The sequence below is a fragment of the Austrofundulus limnaeus genome, unplaced genomic scaffold, assembly GCF_001266775.1.
Source record: "Austrofundulus limnaeus strain Quisiro unplaced genomic scaffold, Austrofundulus_limnaeus-1.0 Scaffold140, whole genome shotgun sequence".
Taxonomy (NCBI): domain Eukaryota; kingdom Metazoa; phylum Chordata; class Actinopteri; order Cyprinodontiformes; family Rivulidae; genus Austrofundulus; species Austrofundulus limnaeus.
Window position 1 is genome coordinate 875982 of NW_013952542.1, and position 5839 is coordinate 881820.

A 5839-nucleotide genomic window follows, 5' to 3' on the forward strand; every position below is an offset into this window, starting at 1 on the left:
TTTAAAAGGACATTTCCTCATATATATTATCAGTGATGGGCTCAGCTCACCAAAAAGTTAGCTTCACTAAMCACTAAACCGCTAAACAAGAATCTTAGCTTCGCTAACACTAAGCTGATGAAAATATTAGTTGAAGTTAAAGCTAACTTGATGAGCTTCAAACTGAAAATTTACAAAACAGCCAGGTATAGTAGCATATTTAGAATTTTAGTGGAACAAATAATTTAGCTAAGTGTGCTRAACGTTTTCAAAGTTAGCAAAAATGCTAAAGGGCTAAACAAATAATCTGTTCCTCTATTAGCGTTTTAGCACAACTGTGTCCATCACTGGATAYTATATAGGCTTCAAATCTCTTGCATGGGTTCAGAGTAGGGATGCACGATATACAGCATTGGCATCAACATTGGTATCGGCCAATGTTAGTCATTTTTTAGAATATCGTATCAKTTYGGTAAGAAAAACTGGGCCAATATTAACGTCCGAAATTGATTTAACCATTTTTTAGCTTTGTGTTTCTGTAWTGGGAGGGGAAATRGTTGGTTGAATGGTATCTGTTTGATCGCTGGCAGGAATAACTGAAGCAGAGAGCCATGTCAGGGGTATGGTCAATTTTTTAAGGTATCGAAAAAAGACACAAATGTGTTTGTGCGTATAAATAATGTGTGTGTTTGTGTAATATCGATAAATATCGGTTATTGGCCTTAACACCAATAGTAATATCAAATATCGATATGGGCTGATATTTTCATTTTGGTGTATCATCTTTGTTGAGAATCTTTCAATTGGGTAATCTTACCCACTTCTAGCTCGAGATGGGCTCAATTTATGGGTCCGATTGGTGGAAGGAAGATGGYCTCGACACGGCCATGACACCTGTGCAAAGCCGTGGCAAAAGATGACTMCAATAATTTGACTAATATTAACCTAAGCTACTACATTCCTTTTAATCTTTTTTTAAATAAGACCAATGGTTTTGATACGACCATTTCTTGTATTATTATTAATACCTAAGTTAAGATCTTTGATGTAAGTGGGATCATGGAAACAAGCARGTTTGCAGCTAGATACTGTTCGTTGGTAGCATTATTTAGGAATATGATGAACTGAGAGCGTAAACTCACAGAGGAATTAACAGGTCCTGAGTAACAAGCCAAGGTGCGATCAGTGCGCAGCTTAGCGTACCRTCTCTGGCATTAGCACATGCTGTCTGTACGTGTCAGCTGCAAATAAAAAGGTGTAAAAACTCCTTTTTGGCTCTGAGGCAGAAAGCACAAGAAGGGGAGGAAAAGTTATCAATAATAATGGCTGTCAGTAGTATCTTGAATCACATTTTAAAAAAAGCTGTAGCTAAGGACACTTTGACATTTTATCTGCTTATTGCAGTTTCAGATCTGACTTTGAAAAAAAAAAAACAACACGACAGATGTTTTCACCAACTGCTGGCTGCTCCGAATCCCTTTGAAATAGTCCTAAACCCCATTTTTAAGAAGCCTTAAATGAAAACATTAATCACGACACAGATTTGTAGACGTGGCAGTCGACATCAGAACCCAGCAGCACTTTCACACGTCTCTGGAGTGTGCTCAGAAAGCTGAAGGAGTGCTGTGAGTTTGACATTGAATACATAATGGCAGTCTGGTGTTGAAAGGCTGTCTGCTACAAATGTTCCTCCTGTCACAGTAAGAGGGAAAAAACAAACACCTTTTAGCCTCCAAAGAAGTGTTTGAATGCCCTCGGAAATTAAAAATTAAAAGTCTGGCACGTGTATCGACTTCAACGTTGGTGCTTCTAATCAGATGTTCTAACGATTTAAAGAGGGGGAGTTTGAGCTGTCACTCGGTGACCTACTTTTGTTTTTTTTAAGCACATAATAATGAATCTCTCACACAACACAGACGCTAAAATAAACAACCGGTGATCAGAATCCATATTCATACTGACAATGATCCAAGTCCCCRGAGATTAGAACGAGCCGACAGAAACAAAGAGTGTTTTTCAGACGTCAAACTTCACCATCTCACACAAACGTAGAGCATGAAATAAGGTCTGAACTCTCACCTGGGTGACAATTTATAGCTGGTTCAGAACAAAGACAAGGTGATAAATCATTTAAAACCAGTGTCCGCAAGTTTTATTACAGCTAAAGCATGAAATGTAGCCTCTTTSTGCGAACTGTAATGTTTTAAATGAATTACAAACGTTTAACTGAAGAAATCACARTGAGCTGTAGAGCATTTATACTGCGTTATAATCATTTTTATCCCCTTGTGGTTTTTAGTAAATTGAACAGATTAACACTATCAACAAAATGAAGCGTTTACGTATGGAAGCCAAGAGAGGACATGATTAGACATTTGTTTTCYTGAAKTTTATCACATTATTACAAAGACATSCTGGACGACAATCTGATRCRGTCGGCAAAGGAACAACAGCTTTGGWTAAGATTAGGTTTCTAACAAGACAACGACCTGAAGCTAACAGAGAAAGCTCCATGGATATGGGTTAAAGAAAAGGTGAAAGTTCTAGAGTGGCTGACTCAAAACCYAGATCTGAACCTAAAGGACCTGTTTCTACACAACCTGAAAGACACTGAACTTTGCAAAGAACAGAGTAAAACTCAAGTATTTAGATGTGCAATCACAACATAATAGATACTGTATGTCTGCAGCCAAAGGTGCTTGTACTGAATAATGATGAAAACAGTATGCAGTCACTTATTTCACATTTAACTCTGTTGGAATTTAATTAGCTTTGACAATGAAGACCTTCTTGTATGTTTATTTTTGTCAGCAAAGCCAATAAATATCAACCTTGACTGGTGTAAATTAGCAATAAAAGCATTAAACATATGAAGAGGTGAATATTTTTAAGGCATCATAACTATTGAGAACTAATGGACCACGTGTGTTAAACTCAAGGCTCGCAGGCCAAATGTGGCCCAAACAAGCATATGCCACATTAAAGTCGCCATAAACTACATCTTCCATAATGCATGCTGAATATTTTACCTGTAAAATGATGACACGCCACCATTAGATGGAGGTGAACAGAGTTCAAAAAGCCGGTGAAAGTTACAGTGTAAGATGCATTTCTTAGACTAATTTTGTTGTGGCCCATTTGTACTGGGAAGTGGGAATTTCCCACTCACAAGTTGTACATTTTAGTGGGAATTTCCTGTATTATTTATTTAACATTTAGTCAGTTGTATACATAGTACTTTTCAGTGTTTATAAGAGGACATGTTAAAACACTGTTTCTATGCAGGAAAAACCATGCAGAGCTCAGTTATTGTTTGTTAGCTATGCTTAATTTTAGCAATGAGATGACGAACATTAATTAATTACAAATGGCCCTTTGAGGGCCACCATAAAGCTCACATGGTCCTCGGTGAAAATAAGTTTGACCCTCCTGTGTCAGACGGCACATCACTTCAAAGTTGGTGAGTCTATCCCCTTTGCAAAAGCCAATTTGTATACTCACAACTATAAAACCATGCATTAACTGAACCAAATCCTGAGTAGTGAGTCAGTACTGGGACGGCACAAGAGGGTTTGCGGTCTGCACAAATATCTTATAAAGCCTTTAATACCTGTTGGATGTCACAGCCAAAAAAGTAAATACTTACTGGCAGAGTTGGTAAATAATATTTACTAACTCAGTCACGAAACGAAAACGGCAGCACACTGAACAGATTTTTTTCACTATTTTCTCTTTGTTTATGCCCAGAAAGAAGAAACCTTTCAAATGTCACTAATTTTTTTCAGATAAAATAAATACTGTATTTATAGATTTGTATGCACTCAAACACTTGAATAATACCAAACTGCTTGAAAGTTGAACGGAGCTGCTTTGCATGGAGCTTTGAGATACTTCATAGAGCTGTATAAAGTAAGCAGAAAGCCGCACGTAATAGATAGGTCTCAGTGTAGGTGTTTTGTGGTTTCAGTGGCTCAGAGTTTAGATAGATCCCATAAAGAAACCATTAAATGTGAGMCTTTCTTTCCTTTCTGCAAAGAAAAAAAAAACATAAATCTCAGTGACAGAACAATAAGACAGAGAAACTCAACACTCTGAGGACCAAACTTCAGTCCTGAGAAGACATCATGTTCAGTTCTTTCAGGGACAGCCAGTGTGTAACAGTGTCTGACACAGAAACACACTAATGCAGCAGCAGACAAAGACATATTTGTTCGTAATGGTCTTCAGTTTCACGTTGGCTAAAGTTTGAGACTTCTCCCATGAGGCTCCGTCCTCGTTGACCCCTGATAGTCTCTGTGGTTCACAGATAATGTGCGAAGGCTTACAGGCACTGCTTATGAATCATAATCACTGTAACTGGTGACATAATCCAGCCTTAATCTCAACCTTTGATTAAAGGAGAGAAATTCCAGAAAGAGGACAAATATTTAAATTAACCTGTATTAAAGGGAACTCCGACTAGTTGTAACATCAGACATCATTTGATAAAAAAAATCACTTGAACTATATAAAGGAGATGGTAAAAATACTGTAGGCTGTTTAGGTTTTATAAATTAAAAAATATACTGTTGCATGAACATGTGGATGAAGGACAAGAGTTGCTTCATAAAAGGCTGACCTCAGCTTTAGCCTTTTGGCTTTCATGTTAGATCCAGAGCTAATACCACATATTTATATGTTATATATAAATATGATAAATTATATATATATAAATTATAAATTATATATATATATATAAAATTTATTTATTTATCAGAACATGCAACTAAAGCCCAAATCTTTCTTACATCGCCATAATTAACGTGGCGATGTACAACACGTGCAAGTAGTCTGAGATATTTTTAAGAAGTCAAAGTTGAGACAAAGGTTATTTCTCAAGAGAACAGGTGATTTGTCTGAGCAGTCCCACTTACAGTATGAAACCATCACCTCACTTGATAATTGTTCAATTTGGTTCTCTGAAAATTGAACTATAGCCAAGCCAACTAATTATCAGTGATTCAATGAGCTGATTAGAAAAAAATTATATGTGCTCGCTTAGGTTCTTTTCCATTACTGTTTTATTTTTATAATTAGGGCTTCTGAGCCTTCATGCATATCTTTGTTCCACTTTTCCTTTTATCAAGTTTCCTTGGGTGTTTCAGGACTATTTTTGGACATAGTCTGTCCTAAACCTCTTTTATTTGCTTTCCTGACAGTCTTTAAGGGTAGGGCCTCACATATTTCATTATACATAAGAATTTAGAGGATTTGTATCATTCTGATGTTGTGYATTTCAGTACACTTTTTGAAGTGTCACATAGTCAAAGGCCTTCAGCTATAAATACTTTTACTCTTCAAAGTTCTGTCTTGAACAATCTCAGACAAATCAACAAGCACACTTAAAATATCATTTTTTTAAAATACCTAAGGTGTTTCTTAACCCTTTGAGAGAATTAGGTTTACAGCAGTCCATACAGATGCTGTATATACAGTACGCTAACACAAACAAGAGCTAATTTTACCTCCCAGGTGTTATATACAGCCTGACACAAACTAATAAAGAACCCAAACCCCCCCCTTCTCTGTGACGTGGTTAGGATTCATGCAATTCAAGAGATGCAACACGATCTGGTCGAACATCTTGGCAGATGGGCGGCTCTGAACCAGGAGGCGAGGACGCACACCTGCTGTCCCCCAGTGACTGTGCTCAGCAACAAACCTCTCAAATGTCATTAAAAGCCACAGACGCACAGGTATTTAATATAAAGACTGAGGTCAACTACACTAAAGTCCTAATAACTCTAAACCGGAGTCAAATTTAGGCCTGTCACGATAACAAATTTTGCTGGGCGATTAATTGTCTCAAAATTTATTGCGA

General features: G+C 37.1%; 1 protein-coding gene across 1 annotated transcript in view; it reads right to left on the minus strand.

Annotated features, from left to right (window-relative positions):
- The window catches only part of stim2b (stromal interaction molecule 2b), a gene marked incomplete at its 3' end in the record, with an annotated part of 57100 nt that overhangs the window by 13969 nt on the left and 37292 nt on the right, over positions 1-5839 (minus strand).